The sequence below is a fragment of the Haliotis cracherodii genome, unplaced genomic scaffold (genome assembly GCF_022045235.1).
Source record: "Haliotis cracherodii isolate W230 unplaced genomic scaffold, xgHalCrac1.p SCAF_6, whole genome shotgun sequence".
NCBI lineage: Eukaryota > Metazoa > Mollusca > Gastropoda > Lepetellida > Haliotidae > Haliotis > Haliotis cracherodii.
In genome coordinates this window covers 17,077,409-17,091,062 of record NW_027266319.1, presented here as the reverse complement: position 1 = coordinate 17,091,062, position 13,654 = coordinate 17,077,409, and the positions used below count along the sequence as shown (strand labels likewise).

The window sequence follows — 13,654 nt, the reverse complement described above, 5'->3', positions numbered from 1 at the left end:
TCACCCATTTTCAGGTGAACAATCGCACAAGGCCTTATTCGCACAGTGTCAGGTAAACATTCGCATAAGGCCTAATTGACCAAGTTTCAGGTGAACATTCCGACAAAGCCTTATTCACCCAGTTTCAGGGGAACATTCGCACAAGGCCTTATTCACCCAGTTTCAGGTGAACATTCGCACAAAACTGTATACCCCTAGTTTCAGGGGCACATTCGCACAAAACTTTGTACCCCTAGTTTCAGGGGCACATTCGCACAAGGCCTTATTCACCCAGTTTCAGGTGAACATTCCAACATAGTCCAGTTAGCTGAGTTTTAGGAGGCGGACGGGGAACAATTCACCTTGTTTATCTTCTCAAGATGGGGGTCTAATCACATTTGATTCAGTCGGGCATTTACGCCGGGTCAAAGTGTCACGACAGTGGTCTTCTCCGTCGTAGTGATGGTCTTTACTGGTCAACACCAGGTCACAATATCCTTTAATCACAATCACTATGACCATTATTCATATCACTCATTTATTACCTTTGGATACATTGTATTACAAACATAACAATGCAAAATCATTCACACTGAATTCAAAAAGCATTCGGTTGATGGCTATCACTAGTCCACAACGCTATCTCAGAGCAAGTATGGGAGTTTACTAACTAACTATTGCATTGTTCATTAACCAAGCGCTCCAATTACCCTTTTCCAAGATTTAACAGGCAACATGAGATGATATCTCTAACAAGATTCCAGTGGTATTTCGATCTGTTTTTTTCGTAAGTGGTGATTAAGTGGGTTTGCTTAGCCCTGCTTTGAAGAGCACGCCAGTTGCATTACGACGGAGGAAATAGGGCGAAAAGCCCGAAGTGAGGCTGGTAGCAGACGTTTATCACGGGTATGGTGCTAACAAATCAAGAATCATAATCAGGGAGAACTTTGGATTCGAATCCACGGTCATAGGCTTCTGGTGCGCCTAAGGGACGTAACTATGTACAGCAAATGACGGCGCGATAGACAAACATTTTTCGTGAGTACTAATCATTAATATGTATTTAATGTCATGCACAAGAAAAGAACATTGCGTACTGAAGAACAAGAATTCTAATATTATGGGCCTTTTAATTCTTTTACACATATTGACATAGTGAAAAACAGTTAATTATTATAACATAATGGCACACTGTTGGGGTTACAATTGGCTCAAGGCACTAATGCCTGGCGCATGAAGCGACCAAATGGATCGTGTTATCAGGCTCAGTAACATGGTTGATATTGGGTCATCGCATCCTGGCGGAATGGGACGTTGCTGATAACATCATTCACTGGATTGTCTGGCTATTTAAAGAGCCGCCGTCATAAAGCTTGAATATTGAAGAGGTTGGCGTTAAACAGAGAAAACAACCAATAAACAAGATGACGGTGCCCTCACTAACACAACACATACCAATATATGACATTTTGTTCAATTAATAAAACAATACTTATACTCGTATGTCGGCATGTGGGCTCTATATGAGATAATAAGAGTTCTCAGTCATTTATCCCTTTACTACGAGTAATTATGTTGGGGTGAGTGAGTATGACTTTACGCCCCTTCTTGCAATATTCCAGCACAATCACGGCGGGGACACCAGACATTGGTTTCACACACGTGGCAAATACATAAGGACTATGCTACCAATCCATCCAGTATAATCCATATCGTAAGCGTGAGAAAGCTGGACATCGTGTGGTAGATATCTAAGGTAAATACAAGTAACAAAACTGAATACTGTTTTACTGCATTAAATTTTGTTGACATCCTCAAGGGACTAATGACATCATCACATTCTTCCGCCTTCCTAGCCACCAAGAATGATGATGTCCTCAATCTGAGGACCGTTGATGTCCTCAGCCCCAGGACTGATGATGTCCCCCTTCCCTTTCTGTCTTCATCCCAATGGACTGATGACGTCCTCCGACCAAGGTGCTGAAGGCTCCCCTCATCACTCAAGAACGTATGTTCTCCTTCAATCACACTTGATGATGGCTTTCTTCCTTGGGCTTCTGACAAACGAAGACGGGCACGTGTGAGTGATGTACGATGTAGTCGCTGACGCTGCCGAGTATCGCCCTACTCACCTTGCCCAGTCCGCGCGTGCCCGTGACGACGTAATCAACCTCTTCCTCCTCCGCGGCCTTCACCAGGGACGATCCAGGTTTACCAGTCAAACGCAAAATACGACCCGGCACCTACACATATAACACAAGTCAATATCACAGAGTCAACGTGTACCATGTATACCTCCTGCAAGTCAACATCGTTACCTGATGTATAGGATATTAATCATTACTGACGTCATTTTGAACTTTCTTGTATTTATAGTCCCGTACCTCCTGGTACTCTTGTACTCACTCACTCATTTGGAAATACAGCCAGAGAGTACCAGATGTATTGAAGCTCATCTCAGAAGATACTGATGTAATCTTCAGAAGTGAGTGAGTGAGTTTGGTTTTACGCCGCTTTTAGCAATATTCCAGCAATATCACGGCGGGGGACACCAGAAATGGGCTTCACACATTGTACCCATGTCGGGATTCGAACCCGGGTCTTCGGCGTGACGGGCGAACGCTTTAACCACTAGGCTACCCTACCCTCTTCAGAAGTGAAACCTAGTCTTATGTACTCTTATAGATAAAATGGATAGAATTATCATTAAACCGCCCGCATGTTATCTGAGATGAGCGGGACACTGAAACTTGATAATGCCCTCATATTGCTTGACGACGGGTCATTATCACGCCCGTTGTTAGGTGACGTCATATTGATGTTCAATAGTGACGTCATCTGGTTTGTTCTGTGACCTTTCCTTATTTGTAAAAGTAGGTCGGTAACATTCGTTGTGTGTTGATTGACCACACTCCGTCGCAGTGGTGACTCAGCATAACACCACTGCCACAGGCTAATTTGCATATCACGTGACCGGACTTTTCTCTTGTTTGTAAACAAACGCGCTTTTTCAGAAATCAGTATAGAACGGACTAATGCAAGTATTTGGGGGCGCTTTACATATTGTTTTGCATAACTATATAGATATGCTACTACAACTGCGACAGTGAGTTGCATGACAATATATATTTATGCATCAAAGTGACCGTGTCGCTAGCTCTCCGTTGGGCTTCGATGACAGCACGTGGAGCCGTACAACCAATGTAAACATAGGATAACTACGCAAAAACAAGTAGATTTTTACGTATTTGCATACTTTCTGAATGAAAGTTAACCATTCTTAGATATTTGTTTATGAAAATGTGTAGACTTGTCAAACATGAAACGGATGAAAAGCATATGCAATATCTTGAATGGACTGCGAAAGATGTGACGAATCGTCACATGGCGCTGGCCTGTGGCAGAGGTACTATGCTAGCTGGCTGCCGGCCGCATGGAACTCTGGGTAGGAGAATGTTGATTGTCGTAAATGTTTCAAAACCGATGTTGTTGTTTATTTTTATTTGATAACAAATTCTATCCATTTTAGCTACAATAACGGTAACGCTATTTTCAGGGCATTATCATTTGCAGAAGCCCTCGGTCTTTTCAACTCCGCTCCTTCGTCGGGCAGTTAATGGAAGACCTCGGGCTTCTGCAAATGATAATGCCCTGAAAAATAGCGTTACCCTTATAATATTCTAGTATTTGTTTTAATACAACACTAATGTATAAGTCTAATAACCAATACAAATATACAACAGCATCAATACATAATGCTATGATGTGTCAGAAACGTACCACATGTAGGGGCTGGTGTAAGTAGGAAACGTTGTACTAGTACAAGGGGCATTTCAATGGGCTCTCAGAGTGGTAGGCAAAATTTGAAATTCAATCGATTTCAAACACTCTATTTGAAGTTTGATATTTCAAGAATGAAACCTTTCTTTATTGTAATGAAGGATGTTTCAGTAATTGACAAGGGAAGAAATTAGCGTGACCACTAAATTGTAATCTGCGGACATTTTGAAATTTTGAAATTTTGAAAATGAAATAAATACAAGGACATGTTTTGGATCATACCATTATGTTCAAGAGTTTTCATTGCTAGCGGACGGAAATATGAACGGACAGAGGGGCGACGAAAGGAAGCCCATAACATACGCTCACCTTGACATCATGACCTCCGTTTCTCAATACCAGCTAGTGTCACACACACACGCCAGCACGTACGCACATAGAGTCATAATCTGGTTAATTTTAATACAGTCTGAGAACTGATCTCACCCCAGTTTTCGTCAGTCTCTCCCGGAGTTTATCGATGATGATTTCCATTTTCACAGCCTCTTCTCGCAAGATCTCGGCAATTAGGGAAGCATCGCCACTGATACCAGCTGCAGAGAGGATGGGGAGTATTGCCTAGTTATACACTAGAGTGTTCATCAATCATCAAGCTGCGGAAATGAACACATACTGTCATTCCGCCATCTAATTACAAATTGAAATCAGTCCTGATTATCTGGACTTGTTCCATTTGACCGTGGACGGTGATAGGGTGGTCTTGTTTAAGCGTTCGCAAACCAGTTTGAGGTCTCCTGTCGCGCCACAGCTGAAATATTGCTGAAATGGACGAAAACCTTCACCTACAAAATTGACTGGATCTATAATCATATTTGTGTTATGAGTGGGACTTCCACAGGATTAATGTCGGACCCATAAGGTCGCTACTCACGTGTGTGATGGATGGCGCTGTAGTCGGGACAATGCGCCACCACTACGTTATTCCCTTTCCGGTGGAGCCTGTCCATGTACCCTGCAGAATACTTCAAGGATAAGACATCTGAAGGTGTTACTAGATAGACATTAAACATATAGCCACAAAGCCGAAGTGAGGATTCAATACGTAATGATACAATAAAGTGAAAGCGTTAACTAAACCCAACTCATAGACGCACATGTGACCCTCAATCGGGAAGGGGCGGTTGGGTAGCCTAGTGGTTAACGCTTTCGCTCGTCACGCCGAAGACCCGGGTTCGATTCCCGACATGGGTACAATGTGTGAAGCCCATTTCTGGTGTCCCCCGCCGTGATAGTGCTGGAATATTGCTAAAAGCGGCGTAAAATCAAACTCACTCACACTCACTTAATCGGGAAGAGTGGGTTGGTGGGTTTAACACCGATTTGAACAGTGCTTCAGTTATGCCATGGCGTGACAGCTATATGTGGGAGAAGAAACCAACATGATGCAGGGGATGGCGGTAATCACTTTAGTGCATCCCCCGAGCAGATATAGAGATGACTCCATGCTGAGACGACTCTAGAGTGTTTTTTGTCCAAGGCTGTGGTCACTCAGCCTGGGAGCCTAGGTTCTGATCATGACCGCCTAGCTCAGAGCACTCCACCCTCGTAGGCCCAAATGACTTCCCGGGCTCCAATCACTCCCCTTACTATTCCAATGTGTATAAATATAAAACCTTTTTGGCGTTTGTGTTTGTTGGGGTGTGCGTGTTGCTTGTCTTTCATCATTCATATTCATCCATATTTCAGATGTGTAGTATTAATTATGAAGTATCGTCAGAGGTATAATACTATGATTATATTTTTTCAACATATATAACTATATAACTTCTAAATAACTCTGATCCCCCCCCCCCCCCCCCAAATTTAGACATTTTTCAAGGTTTTTCAAATTTTGTCGTCCAAAATTTATATTCACATGTAAACAGTAACACGTTCTACTCTGTATCTGTTCTCTTGCGCAGGAACTAGTATAGGCGAGACAAATACGGTGTCAATTTACGCTTAAAATATTGTTTTGGATAAATGTTGTTTTAATAATTTTATCAGGTACTTTAGAAGTAGTCATAACGTTTTTATAAGTACCTAAATTTGTCCACTTACAATATATTTCGTTTAAAAAACTGTGTTCCGTAGAAAAATTGAGAGAGGAAAATGAATAATGAACTTCATCGCCTACAGATTCAGAATTACAACGTTGACATGTGCTGTTCTCTCAGCGTACTATCTCAATGACCAGTCTTTACAGGGAGTTTATGATGAGTAGTTATAAAATGTCAGCAGTGGAATTATGCTTGAAGGTAATAATGCGTGATTGTCTTTGTACTTTCTGTAGTATAACGTTTTTGAGCTGTAGTTGATATCCATTCTCTATTTCCGAAAGAACTGGTGGCTGAGAGCTTTTTCAACAATAGTTTCAATAAATGTCTGAGATGACAGATTTGGAAAATGGAAAATACATGGTAATCCTTTAGATTTTGAGACATTAATCTTTCCATTTGACATAGTATTCATAGTATTATTTTGTTAAATGTTTCCTGAGAATCGTTTGGGTTAACAACAAACAACAATTGTGATCAAGTCTCACCTTTCTGCTACCCAGTCTCACAGGAGAAAAAACACAAGACTGTAAAAGATACTTTATAAGTGAGTGAGTTATTGGAACGCCGCTGTTAACAATATTCCGCTTATAGCACGGCATGTCAGCTTAAATGTGGGAGGAAATCCCGAAGTGATGCCGGTCTCAGACGTTTGCAACTTTTATGAAATCCACGAGCACCGGTATGGTGCTTACAAGCCTAAACAGGTAATCGGAACGACCCGGGATTCGAACCCACAATCAAATGTTTCTGGCGTGCCCAAGGGACGTAACTCTGCTCAGCGTATAGCAGCGTCTCGGACACTTTGCCCCTGATACTTTCTGTCTTGTTTGATTTTCATGCTTAAACATTAAGTCTTGTTATTGCTCCCACAATATACTCAAGCTGGTCAGTGTGTATAAATAATATAACAGATAAGGTTAAGAAATCTTTGACAAGTTTCAAGTGAAGCCACATTGCTTTCTAAAGGGACAGGACATTAGACTCAAGTTAGTATTTAAATACTCTTGTTATTTCAAATAAACTTTGCAAAACATAAGTGTTATTTGTGCTTACTTGACTATGTACAATTGACTACTGATTTCGATCTACAAAATAAATCAAGAAATTTATGAATTACAATACATTTAAAATAAAAAGGAAAAACTGTTTTTAAGGAATTGTTCGTCTTGGGATTATTTTATTAGTAACAGGAATACTTTTGACAAGACGACATATGAAACTGTTAGACTGTCTTGAAAATCAGCAGAAAATCGAAACTACAGGTGGAACTAGATGTTGATTTTACATATATATGTGATGTAAAAAACATACAATATCCTGAATACAACTACTAATTAAAATGAACTTCAACATTTTGTTGCTTGTCAACAGACGTTTACGTGTGAGAACGTTGCAACAATAGTTTTTGACATGGATGTGACGTTACGCCAACGGTTGGTGGGAAATAGAATCTGGATTCTCGCAAATATTTTCACCATCATTAATATATATATACAGGGTATACATACCTTGGCACAACAGGAGTACGTGTTAAATTGGTCGCAACGATTGACCGTTGACGAATGTTAAATTGATGGTATAGGTTGATCAGTTAACTGACGGAATCGATACATCTACCAGTTTTCTGAACATGTAGGAAGTGACAGGTGCCACAGACAATGTGGCAGTAAGAGTGTCACAGTCAACAGTAACAGAATCCTGCAAGTGAGTGAGTGAGTTGGGTTTAACGCAGCTTTTTAACAGCAGTACAGTCATATCACGGCGTGTCAGCTAAATGTGGGAGGAAAGCCCGAAGTGATGCAGGTCTCAGACATTTACCACATCGGCGAAACCCACGAGCACGGGTATGGTGCTGACAAACCTAGAAACATAATCGGGATTGAACCCACAATCATAGGTTTCAGGCGTGCCCAAGGGGCACAACTCTGCACAGCGAATCGCGGCGCCTCAGACAACTGGGCCACCCGTGCCCCCTCCGGCAGCCAAGTGTGTATATTGCGCTCGTGCGCTATTTATGGATCATTCTTGCATAGCGCCCACTTTTCACAACTGCGTTCCAAATGGCTTTCTATCACTTGCAATCTGTATATATTCCGCATTTTATCGACTCGTTAGATTCAGAGCTATTCAACAAGAATGATGCATCAATAAACTATTGACATATTCGATCAGATTCCCAGAGCGGTGTAGATTCCATCCCACGTTTGTCATTAGGCACTCTTCGTGTATGTCAGCAACGTTTACTCTTGCACTTGCACACGGACTGACATGGTATAACTTGACACTCGTCCGTTATGTGTGGTTGACATTGTACAGCCATCCAGCGATGGAAATGTACGCGATGCTGGAGGCGACGTTTCTCGCCTAACACGTTCTGCAAGGGCGGACCATGTATATCTCAGTTTTTTAGCTCTACATACGAGCACCTTACATACCGGAATTGCCGTGCTATGGTGTTACACTTTACATACACCACTAAGAGTACACAATATACATGTAGATATAAATACTGCCTCACCATAGCCGGAATGATTAAATGAATCACAAAACAGAAAATATCTGATGACAATGAAATGACAAGCCCGCTACCCGTGTCGTGTGTATATGCATAGTCCGACCGAACATTTCTCCCTACGAGTGAAATGCGGCGGTGTCTGTCTGTCAATGTTATAATTCAGGCTGCTACTATGCACGTGTAATGTATACAAAAATATGAAGTATATTTAGTTCTTACTATGTATGACTGTAATAATGCAATTGTTCAGGAACGGTGGGTACAGAAGTTACAATATATTTAGTAGGCTATTACGCATGTTATCCAAGTTGTTTATATTGTTTACACTGTTTACATATATCACGGGTAGCTACGCGCCGAGGAGGCTTATACAATGGTAGCGTGAATATAAATAGGGCCGATAGTGAACACACGGAGTTGTGTACACCAGGGCGTAAGGTTCAATGGACGCAAGCATTATTTAGTCAGACGTTGATATACATCAGAATTGAACCAGAAGAACAACGATAAGAAGTTATCAATCTAAACATGGGACGATGGAGATATGATTGCTATAAGGAAACCGCCCACCTGTCGTTGTGAATGCACCTGTCGCAGGCAAGATACAATGCAGGTATCCTGTCAGTGACGCTGTACTGTTATACAGGCAAGTGTGCAGCACATAGTGGCCGCTTATTTACCTACTGCAGTCGAGTACTTACAGTCAAATGCATAGTTGGAGTGGTCGCTGCCATCCATGGCTATCAGAACTTTGCTGCAGTGCTCGGTCGACATTTTCCGACGTGTCACGTGTCAGTCGATGGGGTCAACCTTCGGTGGGTCCATGTGGGACAGGTCAAGGTCAAGATCTATCATAAAAATGTTGACTCGGTAGTTTGTTTAATTAGATGAAAGGAGTGGAATTAAATTGAAGTAACTTATATTTCGAAGGACAATACTAGCGTTTCATGTGTCAGGATTTACAATCAGTGTATATAAGTATACATATATATATATACTCCCTCATGTTACAGACCCATGACACGTGAGTGAGTATGGTTTTACGCCGCTTTTAGCAATATTCCAACAATACTGCGGCGGGGGACACCACAAATGGGCTTCACACATTGAGCCCATGTGGGGAATCGAACCCTGGTTTTCAGCGTGAAAAGCGAACGCTTTTACGACCAGGCTACCCGACCACCCCAAAACCGTGAAGATCCGGCTTCCCATTCTTGCAGTAAAAGGCGACTATGCATATCGTAAGAGGCGACTAAAGGGATCGGGTGGTCAGGCTCGCTGACTTGGTTGATGCATGCCATCGTATCCTAATTGCGTGGATCGATGCTCATTATGTCAATTATTTACAGATTATTTACAGACCGCCGTCATAAAGCTGGAGTATTGTTGAGTGTGGCGTTAAACAACAAACAGAACCCAAAACATAAGCTGAAAAAAATTCTTTTTTTAAAAAAACCCAGAACACTTAACCTGTTTTTTGCACAGCGACCGAGCTGTGCATGTTGATCTATAACAGAGCCTTGTGACACCTGGCCGTAGAAGTAATGCCTCATTATGTCCTACTTCTGGTGTGTATGGTTCCGATTATTTCAGTTTTTTAAAACCTAAATTGTGTTGACCCACATAACACTCCATTTCATAATAGTACACCTCGTTATGATATTTACGTAAATGTTTGTATATTATTGCATATGTGAATTAAAGGTAAATGGCCCATATCGTATTCCATATCCATTGATATAACCAATGTGCTAGACTAACATTTAGTCTCTGAAATCTTATATTACACAATATCCTTCTTGACTCTAAAAATAAAAAAAATTCCCTCTGCATGCTGATTTCAGAATAGAGCTAGCTTGAGCTGGCTAGACTTGTTTTTGTATGCATATCTAGATTATTATTTTTTCATGAAATAAATATATTCCACGGTCATGGTGCAGGACTACCAATGTGCGACCGGGCTGAATGGCCGAGAACTATTTGGAAACTATTATGTTTAAAGAAATGGTTTAGGAATATTTTATGTCCGTTTCAGTTGATAATCTCAGTTGTGATAAGTGAACATCACAATGAAGACATCGTCAGTTCTGCATACTTACATCATGAATATCGTCATTGTAAACGTTGGTCATATCATGTTAACATGTAAACGTGGGTCATATCATGTTAACATGTAAACGTGGGTCATATCAAGTTAACATGTAAACGTGGGTCATATCAAGTTAACATGTAAACGTGGGTCATATCAAGTTAACATGTAAACGTGGGTCATATTAAGTTAACATGTAAACATGGGTCATATCAAGTTAACATGTAAACATGGGTCATATCAAGTTAACATGTAAACGTGGGTCATACAAGTTAACATGTAAACGTGGGTCATATCAAGTTAATATGTAAACGTGGGTCATATCAAGTTAACATGTAAACGTGGGTCATATCAAGTGAACATGTAAACGTGGGTCATATCAAGTTAACATGTAAACGTGGGTCATATCAAGTTAACATGTAAACGTGGGTCATATCAGGTTATCACGTAAATGTGTGTCATATAAAGTTAACATTTAAACGTGTGTCATATCAAGTTAACATGTAAACGTGTGTCATATCAAGTTAACATGTAAACGTGGGTCATATCAAGTTAACATGTAAACGTGGGTCATATCAAGTTAACATGTAAACGTGGGTCATTTCAAGTTAACATGTAAACGTGTGTCATACTAGGTTAACACGTAAACGTAGGGCATTTCAAGTTAACATGTAAACGTGGGTCATATCAAGTTATCACGTAAACGTGTGTCATATCAAGTTATCACGTAAACGTGTGTCATATCAAGTTATCACGTAAACGTGTGTCATACTAGGTTAACACGTAAACGTGAGTCATTTCAAGTTATCACGTAAACGTGTGTCATATCAAGTTATCACGTAAACGTGTGTCATACTAGGTTAACACGTAAACGTGGGTCATTTCAAGTTATCACGTAAACGTGTGTCATACTAGGTTAACACGTAAACGTGGGTCATTTCAAGTTATCACGTAAACGTGTGTCATATCAAGTTAACATGTAAACGTGTCATATCAAGTTATCACGTAAACGTGGGTCATACTAGGTTAACACGTAAACGTGGGTCATTTCAAGTTAACAGATAAACGTGGGGCATTTCAAGTTAACATGTTTTTCCATATGAACGTTGTTAGATGATGTTTACAAATAAACTTGGTCACATGGTGTTCAACCTCTTTAAGGATGTTAATAAAATGTGCAAGCTTTAAATATAGTTACTTTTAGTTTTAATATTGATGACTCCCAAAATAGAATCCGACCTCGGCAATATCGGGTAAGTCCATTTTATGAACAGGTGGGTTAAGTTTGCTATTTCCTGCATATTCTTACAATCATCACGACAATTATCTGTACATTTTTCTCCTTAAACTGGCTGTCATATTTCTCCCACTTTTGGATGCGATCATTCGGCAACTGCGTTTATCTGCTACATCTGTACCCCAGCTACATCTATGGGGAACAACGTCGTCCAATATGTGACGTAATCAAGTTGCGAGCGCATATTCGACTTAATACTTTTATCACTTATTTTGTGCACCATTAATAAATTCATCACTGTCCACTATAACTATTTTAGCACTTGCAGTGCTTTTAAGAACATTAGTGTCTAATAGGCCCACGTTGGCCGGGCGATGTATATCTTTTAATATATTCTATTTCCTGTATAAATTGATGTAATTTTATGTATACACCGCTGGACACTTAAATAAACCATTTTTCTTCTTCTTCTTCTCTTCGAATCTCCAGAAACAATATTTTATCATGAAATAAACCCCGCTTCGCTCTTCATTGCTCTTTGCGATTAATCGCGAAGCTGTTTTATATTATATTTATTGTATAATATTACCTACATAATTAATACCTGTTTTCTGAATGCCATATTGAAATTACACGGCCGGAACTGAAATAAAGTGCTGTTGTGAACTAACTCTTTAATTACTACGCTACACCCAAAGTCACAACGTGTTTATAAGATGTTTACAAATAAACATGGATATATTTTTTATGCTCACAATTAAACGTAGTTATATGATGTTTACAAATAAATATAGGCTATCACCCGAGTGTGTTTGGTAATGGTAAATATCCAGTATGAGGAATAAACATTGTATCTAGAGAGCCTTTGCGAGCAAAATACACAGTGTTTATTCCTCATATATAAGCGTAATAACAGCTTCATTATATAATGCCATTCTTCAATTCTGGGCTCAAAAAATATCTTCCCATCTCTAACATAACATACATAACACATTGCAAGTTTTCCTTTGAATGTGCGCATTAATATATACAAATATTACGTCTGAAGGTTGTAGAAATTGTGTCTACGTTCTTTTCGCGGCAATCCATCGGTCTGTCCTCGAAAGAAACTGCCCTTTGGGAAGTTACTCTAACCTTTTGATTAGCGTCTGCTTGTCCAACCACAAGTGCAACCACATGTACACATAGCGTCCTTGCCCTTTAGAAATCCTCCCAGATCGGATAACATTCATTCGTTATTGAATTGCTACCACATGCCAAGATTGACAAGAAATCTGCGACACCAAACCCTTGGGCGATTGCAAGCTGGACAAACCGCCCGGCTGGACAAACCGCCAGTGCATTTCAAGTCCACGTAATGACCATATACAGGCTCCAGCAACGGTACCAGACAAAAATACAGATGACCGACCACAAAGTGGAAGACCAAGGGTCACCACCCGACGTCAGGATCGTCAGATTGTGCGACAGCATCTTCAAGATCGCTTTGTAACTGCTGCGGAAACTGCTCGACAGACCATGGGAACACACCAGCGACACATTAGTGCAGACACGGTGCGTCGACGATTGACGAGCAGACACCTCCACTGTCACAGGCCACACCGAGGATCCATTCTGACACCATGTCATCGCCGGGACCGTCTTCAGTGGGCAACACAGCACCAGCATTGACGCCACCAGCAGTTCTCTTCTCAGACGAGAGCCGTTACTGTATCTCAACAGCAGATGGCAGAGAGAGAAAGTCTGGCGACGCTATGGGAAACATTATTCGGATGCTTGTGTTGTTGAGAGAGACTCGTAGGGTGGTCCGAACATCATGGTGTGGGGTGGAATTGGTCTTGCACAGAGGGTCGGCCCTGTGGTCTTCCAGAACATCGGTCCAGGGAGAGGCAATGGTGTCACAGCAGCTCGGTACATTGATCAAGTCTTGAGAACACACGCCATACCTCATTTGG

The 13,654-nt window shown here is 40.9% G+C and overlaps 1 pseudogene; it reads right to left on the bottom strand.

Moving 5' to 3' along the window:
* Positions 1 to 514: 514 nt before the first annotated feature.
* On the bottom strand, positions 515 to 9,198 carry LOC139445495 (universal stress protein in QAH/OAS sulfhydrylase 3'region-like; annotated as a pseudogene).
* Between the last annotated feature and the right edge of the window lie 4,456 nt (positions 9,199 to 13,654).